Source organism: Mus musculus, chromosome 9 (genome assembly GCF_000001635.26).
Source record: "Mus musculus strain C57BL/6J chromosome 9, GRCm38.p6 C57BL/6J".
NCBI lineage: Eukaryota > Metazoa > Chordata > Mammalia > Rodentia > Muridae > Mus > Mus musculus.
In genome coordinates this window covers 67,478,863-67,492,549 of record NC_000075.6, presented here as the reverse complement: position 1 = coordinate 67,492,549, position 13,687 = coordinate 67,478,863, and the positions used below count along the sequence as shown (strand labels likewise).

At 45.6% G+C, this 13,687-nt stretch overlaps 1 protein-coding gene across 8 annotated transcripts in view; it reads left to right on the top strand.

The window, feature by feature from the left end:
* The window catches only part of Tln2 (talin 2), a 416,961-nt gene that overhangs the window by 141,496 nt on the left and 261,778 nt on the right, over nt 1-13,687 (top strand). Inside the window, exon 1 of one of the 8 annotated variants that reach the window (XM_030244583.1) lies at nt 7,363-7,432. The exons of the other annotated variants lie outside the window; for them this stretch is intronic. The gene's annotated coding sequence lies outside the window, so the exon portion shown is untranslated. Of the gene's footprint in view, nt 1-7,362; nt 7,433-13,687 lie in introns of those variants that run through there. 8 annotated transcript variants of the gene reach the window in all.

Sequence of the window (13,687 nt, the reverse complement as noted above, 5' to 3'; positions counted from 1 at the left end):
GATACTTTTGTTGTTGTTTTGGTATATGTGGTATATTGTATGTTACATGCTATAGAAATTTAGAGAAGAGGGACTTGTCTGACTAGAGATGTGAGTGGGTGGCAGTTCCTAGTTTAGGTGATGTTTAAGATGGGTTGAAGGATGGAGGAGGCCACTGGGCAGACATAGAAAGCAGAGGTTGGATGTTAATGAATCACGCAGAACCAAGAGTCAGTTCTAGGGAGGCCCACGTGTCACTCTGAGCTAAGGCGACAGTTATTAGAAAAGCTGGGAGGTGCAGTTTAAACTTAGATTCCTGAACCATCCATCTGTGCTTTCGATACGTGTATTGGGAATACGGTACATGAGTTTCGGTTTTGCTCGCAACTACATAGCTTATGCTGAAGATGATCTCAAAGGTTTGAGGTCTTTGGTACCAAATTCAGATATGGAACTAGGAGGATGGAGGGAAGGGATGCAAATGTAGACTGCAGAGAGGGACAGCAAGAACTGGAAAAAATGGCCAGAGAGCAGGCCACAGGTCTGCTTGGCCAATTGGACCTGGGAGGAAGTGAAGACATGAACCAGCAGAGCATATGATTTCAGACAGAACATACTTAGAGCAGGAAATAATATCATAGGGATATTTTTATACTGTTGAACTAAAACATCTTTTAAGAGAAAAAGTGACTCTGAACATAATGACTTGGCTCAGCTCATCCAGCTAAGAATTCAGAGTCAAGCCTCAAGTGTCTCCTCACCAGTCTGCCTTCCAGTGGGGAATGATTTACCCTGATCATCTTAGCTCAGAGAGTCTGGAATGCTCGGGAGGAAGCTTGGAAGCTGCTCTACAAATTGCTTGACTTGGTATTTTGAAAATATGATAGATTCAGGCATGAATACATGTGGCATGCTGAATCCACACAGGGGAGCAATGAAGGGGTGCTGAACATTTGTGCAATTTAGGATATGGAGTGTGTGTGTGTGTGTGTGTGTGTGTGTGTGCATTCATGCTTAAATTGTACCTCTGGATATACTCTTGAAATTCTACCTTCCCGTATTCTCTTAAGACGTAACAAAACATTTTTAGTTTCCCACTTCTGGAAGGGCAACCATGGGGACATTCTCTAACTGTACTTGACTAACTAGAATTTTCTTAAGAATGAGCTGGGTTCTCTAGCTTGGGGACAGTATGCAATAGACAACTAAGTGTTTTTTTTGTTTGTTTGTTTGTTTTTGTTTTTTACAATTTTTACTTACCTGGTAGTGAAAGCAAGAACTAGATTTTAGACTAATTATTTGTATGATTGTTGGAAGTACTCAGTCTCTGTTATAACATTACAACACAATGGAAGTGACTGAAGAACTAACTCACCCCCCTCCACTCCCTCCCCCTTCTCTCATTCCCGCTCCAGAGTCTCTTGTTTTCCAGGCTTGCCTCTGAGTTGCTCTGTAGTTGATAATGTCCTCGAACCGTTGATCCTACTGCCGCACCTTCTATGTGCTATGGTTACAGGCCTGCCTACATCACCAACCTGGTTTTCTGTGATAAAGCCCAGGGCTTAGTGCTTGTTAGGCTAGTGCTCTACCAACTGAGCTGCATTCCCAGCCCCATATATTTCCATATAACTTTTTAAAAAAAAAGAGATCTTATTTTAAATTATATATATATATATATACATATATATATATATATATATGCATACATACATACATATACATATACACACACACACACACACACACACACACACACACACGTGTGTGTGTGTGTATGGGGTGGGGACTATGTGTATGTGAAGGCAGGTGCTTTTGGAGGTCAGATTGCCCTGGATCTAGAGTTACAGGTGATTGTAAGGTACACACTGTGGGTACTGTTACAGAACCAGGGCCTTCCACAAAAGCAGTGCAGACTCTTAACCACTGTGCCACCCCTCCAGTTCCTTCAATGTAGCTTCTAACTGTTTTGTGTCTTTGATACATCTGCTAAGATTTTATTAGCTTAACACAAAGGTACATGATCACCAAGCAATGAAATGGACTCATTGCATCCTGGACATTATTGTCAGATAGCTCAGTGGAGGTGATAGAAGATACGAAAGTATACACTTTTTGAAAAAGATTTGTTTTTTATGAATGCATATGTGTGTGCTTGCAAAGAGGTTACGTGTGCTTTGTGCATGCAGGTGCACACAGAGGCCAGAGGGTGTTAGATGCCCTGGAACTAAAGTTATAGGTGGTTGTGAGCTACTATGTGGTTATTGGGAACTGAACCCAGGTCCTCTGGCAGAGTAATCGAATGCTCTTAGCTATTGAGCCACCTCTCCAGTCCCCTAAGCTATACTTTTAACAATTTGACATTAGTGGCACAGTTGTTGCAGAGGCTCTCAATCTTGATACTGGTGCCATTTGCAACTAGGTAATTCTTCACTGTTGAGTGAACTATTGCACCTTGGTTCTATGGACTAGACCCAGCTCTGACAGTAAACAAACAGCACCAGGCGCGGCCGGATGTCTCTTGGGGAGTGAAATGGCTCATGGTTGAGAAGTGCTTACTTAGCAAAGATGAACATTTTTACAGACTGTGGATTTATCCCGCTTTTGACCTATCATTTGAAGATTATGTTCTATAAATTTAACACACACAGTTAATTCTCATTCACTGATTCGGTGTTTGAGAATTTATCTATTTGTTTGTAACCTCAAGTCACTACCTGTGGCACACCTGTGGACCTTTGAGGACAGGAGCAGCCATGACAAACATATGCAGTCGACCCAGGCTGAGCTTGAATTGTCAACTTGCCAACCTAGAAATTACCTGAGAGACCACCTCAAGTTGAGGAATTATCTGAAGCCCTTTGCTCGTAGGCATGTCTGTGAGAGACTGTCTCGATGTCGTTAGACCCAGTCCATTGTGATCATACCATTTCATGGGCTGGCCCTGGTGTCTGTGGGAGGAGAGGAAGCTAGTTGGCAGCAGCAAGCACAGAATGATCCATGATCTTTTTGATCTTGACTGTGGGTGTGAGTTCCTGCCTTGGCTTCCCCTCTGTGATGGACTGTGACCTGGAATTGTAAATCAAATACCTTCCCTGGATGCTTGGGGGTGTTTTGTTTGTTGTTTTAAATTTATGTAAATGGATATATTGCCTGCATGTGAGTTTCTGCCTGGTGCTCTAAGAGAGTCATGTGAGTGTTACTTTCCCTGGGTTTGAAGTGAGAAGCAAACCTGGGTCCTTCGAGTGAGCTTTATAGCCCTGTGTAATAAATATGTTTCAGTCTGATTTTTTTACAGCTATAAAATATAACATGTTACCTTTTCGTGTTATTTTATTTTCCCTCTCTATACTTGACACAAAATGGTAAAAACTCACTGTTGAAGTATAAAAGTAGTGAACGGTCAGATACTATGACCGCTCTGGGGTCATGTTTGACCAGAGTTAGCACAACAGCTGCCCATAGAATGATCAAAATGTGAGGTGTTCTGTAATATCCACGTGGCCCTCTGACTCTTGTCCAAGAGCAGTGGGCTGCTTTCATGTATGTCTCCGACAACCCAGGGATTGGTGGAGATGGTGAGAATTCCTGCTTGTGGGTCCCATGGTCTGGGGTGCAGAAGTGAGGTCTTGCAGCAGCTCTTGGCACTACATGCAGAATGTTAATTGAGTCTTAAGTCCTATATAGAGTTCAGATTTACAGTTTAAATGGAGTAACTTAGATATTCACAATGCCTCTGGGAAAGATGTAAATGCTAGGGTTGTGATCCGTGGTACCATGGGAGAACCGCAGACCTTGACCAGTGAGTGTTGCTCCCTGCCTGGTAGGATAAGAAGTTAGAAAGGGCCTCGGTTATCATTTCAGCATTTAGAAATAAACCAGGAAGGAATCTTCTGGAAAGAAAGATTGTGATGATGCTATTGACTGGGCTAAGGGGATGTTGGTTGAGCAGTCCTCTCTGCAGGCATTGGGTTCTTCTTCTGATGAGACAGGCCTGGACATGATAACTTGGTACCTTGATCCTTCCTTTAATACTCTAGCAGGACCCCAGAAGTTCTTTGCATGGATGTTGAGGATGCTTAAGGGTCCAGTGTAGATTTGAAAAAAAAATTTTTTCCCTCCTCTCTCTCATGTATGTATGTGGTATACATTCATGTGTGATGTATATGTGATGTGTGTGTATCTTTGTGTATATGTATGTTTGTGTGTGTGTGTGTATGTGCACAGTGTTTTGTTTATGAATGTCCTGAAGAGGATGCCAGGTGTCCTGCTCTATCCCTTTCTGTCTTATTTCCCTGAAACCAGGTCCCTCAGTCAGTCAGCAAACCCTGATAATTCTCCTGTCTCTGCCCCACTCCAGCCCACCAATGGCACTGTGGTTATAGGCACACATGTCGCCATGCCTTGCTTTCTATTTGTGCCCTGGGGATTGAACTAAGATTCTCATGCTTGCCCAGCAAGCTGCCTTACCTCTGAGCCATCCCTCCAACCCTCTGGAGGGTGTTGGGCGCCCGCATGAAGAAAGCAAATGTACAGTTAAGAAGAACTAAATATAAAAGGAGAGAACAGAACACAAGATGTGTCACGTTCCATTCCAAGGCTCTGGCACCTTGATGTCATGGGGTAGCCCTGTTGATGATCCAAGAGGGGCAGATTCAGTCAGAACCCAAGGCTTAAATTGTAACCTTAATACCTTGTAAACAGTCATTTTAGTGAGTAAACTCTACTGTCTAGAGCAACTTTTGTTTCAGATTCTTTTTATGCTTGAAGGCTCTGAGTTCAAATGCTGTGACAGCTTTGGTAGCCCCCAGTAGAGAGGCCTCTCAGGCAGGCAGGCCTGCTGTGCTGTGGGCTCCAGATCCTGTTCCACCTGGAATAGCTTTTCTGTGAGGAAACTGCTGCTTCCTGGGCTCCAGAATAGAATTCCCTCTGCTGGAGAAAAATCTTTGGACGCCACTGTTGTGATTTGCTTATTTGTTTCCATCGTCGGTGACAGAAACATGGGCCTTGACTGTAGAACTGCAGGCATTCTGCATTCCACCTCAATTGTATTTCTCAAGGAAAATTTCCCTGCGCGTGGCATTTAGAAACAATTTTCTCTCCCAGTTACCCATTGTGAAACTCTGGAAGATGCAAGCCTTTGATTGGGCCAGCTATAAGCATAGTGTATTTATTTTGATAAATTTTAAGCTTCTTAAGGGGCCACTTGTTTCTTAGTTTTTACCACTCTACCCTCTAATATCTTTTACTGAGTTCAGGAGGTAAGTCATATAGAAAAAGGGAAGATTAGTTTCTTCACCTCTCATGGGTTCTTAGTTAGAATGGATCCCTGAGACAAAAGACAAGAGCAAAGCAGTTTCTTAGTGAATGTGGTGGCTACCCCCGAGTGTCAGTTTGCTTCACCAAGGAAGAGGGGACCTCAAATGAAGAACTGCCTCCATCAGACTGTTCTGTAGGGTGTCTTTGGAGCATCTTCTAGATTGCTGATTGATGTGGGAGGGCCCAGCCCACTGTGGGCAAGTGCCATCCTTGGACAGTCTGTATTTGGCATATTCTGCAGTCTCCCATTCTGGATCCTGTTTAAATCCTTCTGAATGAACATCGCCTTTCTGTTCAGATTGATTCCTGTAGTGGGAAGGAGGCCATTTGGAGGAGGATTCCCCCAGCACCTCTCTCCTGTCTGTCAGCATGCAGTTCAGAGCTCCAGAGCCTTCCCTAGGGACTGCTCTGACTAGAGTCTTCGGAATTAGAGGCAGGAGAGGGAGCCGAGGGAGCCTCTCCCAAGTCTGTGTGGGCTGTGGTCTATGCAATGGAAGAGGCCGATGGGTGTGAACAGAGCCCAAAAGAATTGTGAGAGGAAGCTTTGCTTCACAGTGGGGCTATCTACCTTGTCCTCTGTGTTCAGCTACACCGTTCTTACTCTCCTCTGCCATGTTGGAGACCTATCTCCTGGGAGTGCTCTCTGGCAGACCCCACCCTTCATGACTTCACCAGATTTATTTCATGTTAACCCTAGCCCCACTTCACCATGCTGCCTGTTCCTCGGTTTTCCAGGGAGATGGCTTGCCTCACAGGCTCTGAGATAGCCCTGTTGGCACATGACTGACACACACTGTCACGTGTCTTTGGGGTACTAGAAGCCCACTGTGACACAGTGGGTTACACAGGGAGGGCTTTTGTTTGTTTTTGGAAGTGAAGGGCCCCAGGGTTGTGTGAACTGGGCTGAGATTGCCACAGTGTTCTCCTGGCTCCTCAGCCTGCTCACAGCCCTGGAGTGTACCCTTCCTTCTGTTATATAGATGAGTCCACAATGTTACAGTTTCTTTCCAATTCACTGCAGTCTTTATTGCTGCTCCAGGTTGGCATAGGATCCTTGGCCTGGAAACAGATGAACTGTTTTAGGGTCCAGGTTGCCCCATTTCCTGTATAGCTTTGATGGAGGTACAGCAGGTTTGCAGATATGCAAGGGATGCCCTTTGGATTGGGAAGCCTGCTGTCCCTGTCCCCGTCCCCGTCCCCGTCCCCGTCCCCGTCCCCCGTCCCCCCCCCCCCCATTGAGTGCTCTTGGTTTAAACATACATTGTTTGGAAGTGAAATTGTCCTACACTGTTTGCTTTGGATATCAGAAGCTTCAAGCACACTGAAGGGTGTATTCCCCACCTGCCTAGGACTGGCCCTGCCCTATTCCTCAGCACTGCTTTTGATATGGTGGGCAGACCCTGCTGAATTGCATACCAAAGGTAGTCAGATAGCATGACTGGGAATGAGGACAGCTCTGTCAGGAGCAATGTTTGTTAATAAAAAAAAAAAAAAAAAAATGCATGATGGGATTTGAAGTCCCCATCAGCCCTTCCCATGAGCTAAGTAGAGAGGCAGCTGAAGCCCAGGGGCCAGCGGGAAGGTGGATACTGCCCTGGTTCTTTCCAGCAGGGAACAGCAATCAGTTTGCTTTTCCATGTGTACAGAACGTTCCCACTTCCCACTCTTCCTGTAGAGTCGGAAAGGAGAAAGACCTCACCATCCTGAAGTGAGAGAGTAGAAAGCGGCTCAGCCTGGTTCAGGGAAAGTCAGGGCTTGGACTGGTCTCTGTGTGACAACTTCATTAGGGGCATGTGTTGTTTTTTGAGTGGCAGGAATAGTAAGATTTACACCTAATCAAGGAAAGGCTTGCCAAACAAACGCTCGGGTGGGGTTTCCTGGGTAGGAGCGTGATATTGTAATAAATGGGAAGCAGAGCTCTGCAGTCCAATCTCTGGTCTGATTGCACACGTTACAGCGGGGGCCCTGTTTTCCAGGAATGCAACACACCCCATGTCCAAGGCCCCTCCTCAGAGGGTGTGTCTGCACTTCCTCTAGCCTCTCCTTAACTGTTGGGGCTGTCAGAGGAACTGAGGGCCTAATGTGGGAATACCCAAAATGCCTGCCTTAGGGCCTTTGCCTTGGGATCACTTGACAGGTGAGTGGACCTTATGTGAAAGTCCTTTAGGGACTCGTGTGGTGTGGTTTAGATTCTCCAACCTTCAGAACGGAAAGTGAGTGCGGGCCACTGACTGCCAGTAACAGTCTTGAATGTTTGTAAGCACTGGTGGGCAGGGCGCTTTCCAGAGAGCAGAGGAAGTCATACTTGTGCAGATGGTGCAGAGAGGGCACCGTTTTTCCATGCACTGGCCCCATGGTTGCCTGCTGCCCTAAGGTTTTAGGTATGTAACCAGCCTCTTCTGCCTTGGAGATTCCCTGGGCTCTGCCTTCTGAGCTTAGCCCCTCAGGCCTTCTTTTCTGATCCTCCAGTGGCTGAGTCCAGTGTGGTCCTTTTCTGTTCTTTCTACTTAGTCTTCAGAATGAAACATTAACTCCCATCAGAGTCTGTTGCTCCTGTTGCTCCCTCTCTCTGTTCAGCACAGCAGGCCATAGCCCAGGCTTACCTTACCTGTACCTTTATTCTCTCTCTCTCTCTCTCTCTCTCTCTCTCTCTCTCTCTCTCTCTCTCTCTCTTAATTTACAGGCTCCTCAAGACCATAGCCAGTTTCTCCTCAGATACATGATACTTGATCTATAACTGTTATAGCTGAGCAGCAGACAAATACTATCTCTTAAGTAAGATTATCTATATCTATATCTATCTATACACACACATATGTTCTATTTTTATTTTTGATTAGAACCAATTTATGCCACTTCTCAGATATATTTATGCCACATTCCTACCTATTTAGGAACTTAACTTTTTCTCTATATCTGTAACTTGGTTTTATACATACATCTCTCTGCTCTATACCTATTGGACTTTGAGGTACCAGGAACCCAGTGATGTTTGGTCTAGGATGACCAAGGAAACCAGCCCCCCACACCTGGAGTCTCTGGGGCAGTGGTTGTCAACCTTCCTAATGCTGCGACCCTTTAATCCAGTTCCTCATGTTGTGGTGACCCTCCCAACCATAAAAGTTTTTTCATTGCTACCTCATAACTATAATTTTGCTACTGTTGTGAATCTATGAATCATACTGTAAATAATCTGAATCTATGATGGTTTTAGGCAACTCTTGTGAGAGAGTTGTTCAACCCTCAAAGGAGTCAAGATTGAGAGTCACTGCTCTGGGGTATGGTCATCACTTTGCCCTAGATTTCAGTGGCAGGCAGTGGTTGGTTTCCAACCTGCCTCTCTGTCAAGCTTCTTGTCACTTCTTCCTGGTCACGTCCCTTGCTGCCTTCTTTAACAGTCTCCACTCTCGTTACTCTCACAGCTCTTTTCCTGTTCACAATGCTTTTCGCATGTGCTGGCCCAGCACACAGAGTCCAGTCATTTCTCTCCCATGTCTGTCTTTCATGCCTTCCCTGGGATCCCTCTGTGATTCCTCAGCTTTCTCCATTAGTGTCTTCCAAAAAATCTTTGGGTGAGGAGACCCTAGTGCATATCATATGCTACCTGGTCCGTCTGTTAAAGCTCTGCCTGTCCAGTGGGTTGGAGTTGTGATGTAGAGCCGTTTGTTCTTATTCCCCAGCACGCGGTCAAGCATCAACAGTAGTAAATGTTTGTTGATCCAGTATTTTAGTACATAAGGAATATTCTACGTCTGTCTGTCTGTCTGTCTGTCTGTCTGTCTGTGGATGGGGGTCATGCATGTTCTACCCTTTGGCATACCTCACTGGCCCACAGATTTTTCTTGTATTTCATTTTCACATGCAGCATCTGTGTTGTCTTCTTGGCCTCATTGTTTCCTGGAGGATGTCAACGTTGGCTCAGATAGAGACGCTGTTCCAGGCCATCACCCACAGTAGCCCAAGTGTTTTTTTCATTGACTTTCATGCAGGCAAACCTAGAGTTCATGGCTTTGATGCAGGAAGGCATTCGAGACAAGCCAGTATGAAGCACAGTTGGAGTGTATTAAAAGAGATTTAAAATACATTGAGAGATTTTTGAGCACAAGGGTTAAGAGGTCAAAGAAAAAAAGAGCTGGGGAAGAAAGTGAAGCTTTGGAGACCATGGGCATGCTTTCTTCTGAGAAAGACTCTCATCTTTAACACTGGTGGAAAGAATAAGGCATACCAACGTGTGAGTCTGGGGTTCTCAGGAGAGAGTTTAATACCTTAAACTGTAGCCACATGTGCCATTTTTGTGGCTCTTAGGTTATATCCAAAGGGTTGCTAACTGCTTCCATCCCCATTCCACCCTGCTTAATAGGTGAGATCATAGGATGTCCCTAGCTCCCTTGGATGAGTGTGTGATGTGATAACATAAAGCCAGGGGCTCTAGGTTACGATGTGCACTTTGTCTCTGAATGGGGTTTCCAAGAGTCCTAGAGAACTGCTGGGTCCAGTTGGGGAGGGGACAAAGACTTTAACCCAGTGTTGTTACTGTGTACAATTCATGATTGTCACCTGAACCAGGTTGGAGGGTGAGCGGATGAGCATCCTTGTCCCTTTTGTGTTCCCATGGTTTTCTTGTCTGTCTATCAGGCCTTGGGAAGCTGCTGCTTTCTAGTCATTGACAAGCATGCAGTCAGAAATGCTGATAAATATCTCACCATCTCCTGAGTAATTAGCCCCCAAAGAGCTGGGGTGCCTGCAGGAGCTGCTAATTTGTATGTGTCAGCTTGCCAGAGACTCACCAGCAGCAAGACCTGACAAGCTGTTAACAAGTGTTAAACTCTACAAGAGCTTCCTGCTGGGGGCTTCCAGATAGCACTCAGGGGACAAAAGTCCCTTGATGGCCAGGAATAAATGGCATTCAGAAACAGCAGTTTTAGAAGTGTTTACTAAGCTTGGGAATGATGGAAAGCCACCTTATTTAAGAGGACTCTTGAATGTTTAAATGGAAATTAAGGTAAAGACATAGCAGGTGACAACACTAGGGTGATAGGTGAGCTGCCTTTTGGAAAGGTTTTGGAAATTTGATCTGTGACCCAGCTTTAAGATATTTCTGCCTGGTAGAAGGTTTTAGGGGCTCTGTGCTAATGGGTGTTTAAGAGCAACAATTAACATACCACTTCATAATTAATTATGGGGCATCCAGGCAACAGATGGGGCCTGAAATTCCTTACATAGCCAAATGTTAATTTGGAGGGAAAAAAAGGAGAAACTATTTTTATTGGCCTTGTTTGCTAGGCAGCCTCTTTGAACCTCCAGCTGTCTCTGGGGTTATCTTATACATGGTGTTAGTCTTGTCTCTGCCAGGAAGCTCCTCAGAATCTCTACATCTTAAGCCGGAATTTGCCTGTCTACCAGGCACAGCAGTGACCAGCAGTTTTCAAGGAGTAGGAAAGACATTTCCTACCTTCTAGAAGGTTCTAGTCTTGATAGATTTTTATGGCTAAAGTCTAAGGTTTAAAATTGCCAGCCATGTGCACCTCTTTCTTAATCGTTTTAAGCTCCATTTCCCTCTCCTGTAAAGTTGGACTAAAGGTACATCTCTGTAGCACTGTGAGGAAAAGCGAGGCTGCTGTAGGCTCTGGGCAGTGGTGGCTTGTATGTCTGCTGCCAGTGTGCTAAGGAGATACTGAACATGCAACATGACAGAGGTTCCGTTGGGTGAGACGGGGTACATTGTGACCTGCTGGGTAGCACTGAAAGATGGGAGGACTCATCAGAGAGCTGACTTTGTATGAGGAGGATGATGATCGAGGGTGATGGTGTGCCCAGGAGTGACTCAAAGCAGACCCCCAAACCCTCTTGGTACCTTCATTCCAGTGAGAGAGGAAAAGTGGGATGCACACCCCGTGTAAATCATGGGGATGAAGAGGGTCACACAGGTTCAAAAACATGAAACATTTTACTGGTACCCTGTGGTTTTGAGGGTTCGTTAGAGGGGTGGTCATACTGAGGGAGGGTCCTAAAGGCATGGCTAGCCTTGGAAACAGGGCCTTGGGTTTTCCTTCCTGTTGTTTGTTTGAAGCAGACTAGCCCAGGCTGGCCTCAAATTCACTGTGTATCATTCGATCACCTCTAAATTAGGAGCTTCCTGCCTCCACCTCCCCAGTACTGGGATTATAGGCATACACCACCATGCGGTTCTGGGGATTGAACCCATGTCTTCCTGCATGTTAAATAAGCGCTCTGCCAACTGAGCTGTGTATGTATAGAAAATATGTACAAAATTTAAAAGTAGAAGAGAAATAAACAGCTATAACTCCACTGCTGTGGCAGATTCCATCTTTTGACTAACTTCTTTCCCCCTTCCTCCCAGGGGGTTCATCCCCGTCTCTTGCTTCCTGGGCTAAGTACTCACACAAGTAGTACAGAGAAGGCTGCCTGCCTTTTCCACTCAGTGAGGGGACAGTGTTTTCCCACATTCTCATGAACAATATTTTTCAGATAATGTCCATTTGAGAATATGGAACTCAGTGAATTTTAGCCAGCTTTGCCTGCAGGTTATGATGCTGCTTCCAAGTCCTCCCTTGAAGAATTGGTGCAGGGCTTCCACATTGTATCACTTCCTGATGGTGATGTCTGCAGTTCAAACATGTTTGAAGTACCTTACCTTGCTAGAGCTTTTTTCTAAAACTCTGCACTTCCCAGAAAGGCTTCTTAAACCTCCATGGGACTCAGAGCTGCCTGGCTATGGGAGGGAGGAAGGGTGGTTATGAGCAGTAGGGGAGACAGCAAAATAAGCAAGTGGCCATTCCCTCTGCGTTATTGAGGACCGCTAGGAGAATGCTTAGAGTGAGATTTGAGAGGGTCATGGTACTAACTGGTGGAGGGATGCTTTGCAGTTATGGGGGATGCTCTCACTGAAGAGGGATGCTTTGCAGTTATGGGGGTACTCTCACTGAAGAGGGGGGCTTTGCAGTTATGGGGGTGCTCTCACTGAAGAGGGGGGCTTTGCAGTTATGGGGGTGCTCTCACTGAAGTGGGGGGGGGGCTTTGCAGTTAGAATCTCCTCCCCATGCCCTTATGTTGTAACTCTTGGCTTAAATGTTATTATATCCTATTAAATTGAGTTATCTGATCCCATGATCCAAACATTAACATTTTATGTACCTTAGTATTGTTTAATTAAAGGCCATAAATATGGACATGAGAGAAAGGGGGCTAGGAATATTCCTTGAGCAAGGAACTATGGCCTCTGGCTCAGTGGGGTCTTCCAGTGGGGAAAGGGAACATGATGGGGAGGGAAGGGGACAGAAGTTCTGGCCAGGCAAGGCAGAATACAGTGTTAGTAGGGAGTGAAGACATGGGCTCTCTAGTGATAGGGAGTGAGCTGGGGCTAAATCACAACCCTGTCCCCACTCATTTTCCTGAAGAGGTGTATTCGTCAGGGTTCTCTAGAGGAACACAACTTACAGTCTGTGGTCCAGCCAGTCCAGCAATGGCTGACTACCAACAGAAGGCAATCCCAGCAGTCCCCAAGCCTGGATGTCTCAGCTGCTCTTCAGTATATTCAGGAATCCCAAAGAAGTAGGCGCTTATGCCAGTGAAGAAATGGACTTGCTAGCTACAGCAGGAGCAGGCAGGCAGGCAGAGAGAGAGCAAGCTTCCTTGCTCAGTGTCCCTGACATAGGCTGCCAGAAGAAGGGGTGACCCAGATTAAAGGTGGATCTTCCCACCTCAAAGATCCAGATTAGAAATAGGTCTTCCCGTTTCAAAAGATTTAATTACGAAAAAAAAAAAGAAACCCTCAGAGGTGTGCCCAGCCATTTGAGTTTTAGTTAATTCCTGATGTAGTCAAGTTGACAACCAGGAGTAGCAGTCACAAGAAGGATGCTGACAAATGCTTTCTCTCCTCTCCCTCTTTCCTTTGCACCCTGGCTTGTATGCCATCCTTGTGCAGGGCCCTAGCTAATCTCCGTCATTCCAAATTTAGCACGCCTTCCAGCCAACCCCATTTCTTTTTACTTATAACATTAAATGGTTATTTTGGGGCCTATTCAGAATAGGTAGCAATTTGAAGTAAAGGCAGAGAAGGGTGAAGTCTACACTTAGAATGAGTGGTTAGCTCTTAAAATTGTTGTGAGCATTATGTGTGGCCTATGGGCAGTGCTCAGTAAATGTTTCTCATGGAGTCTGATGACAGTCACTTATCACTGTTCCACATTGTGTGGTGGCTGCCTTCTTCGGTGACTCTGGTGGGAAGGCTTGCTTCTCTGGGGAGGTGCTCTTCTCCTGAACACTGGGAGCCCTTTCTTCTTTTGACTGTGCTATGGGGTTGTCCTTTGGATGACATATTTTGCCTGAATTCTCAGGGCTTCCCTTAGCCCCATTCACCTGTGCCCCTCAG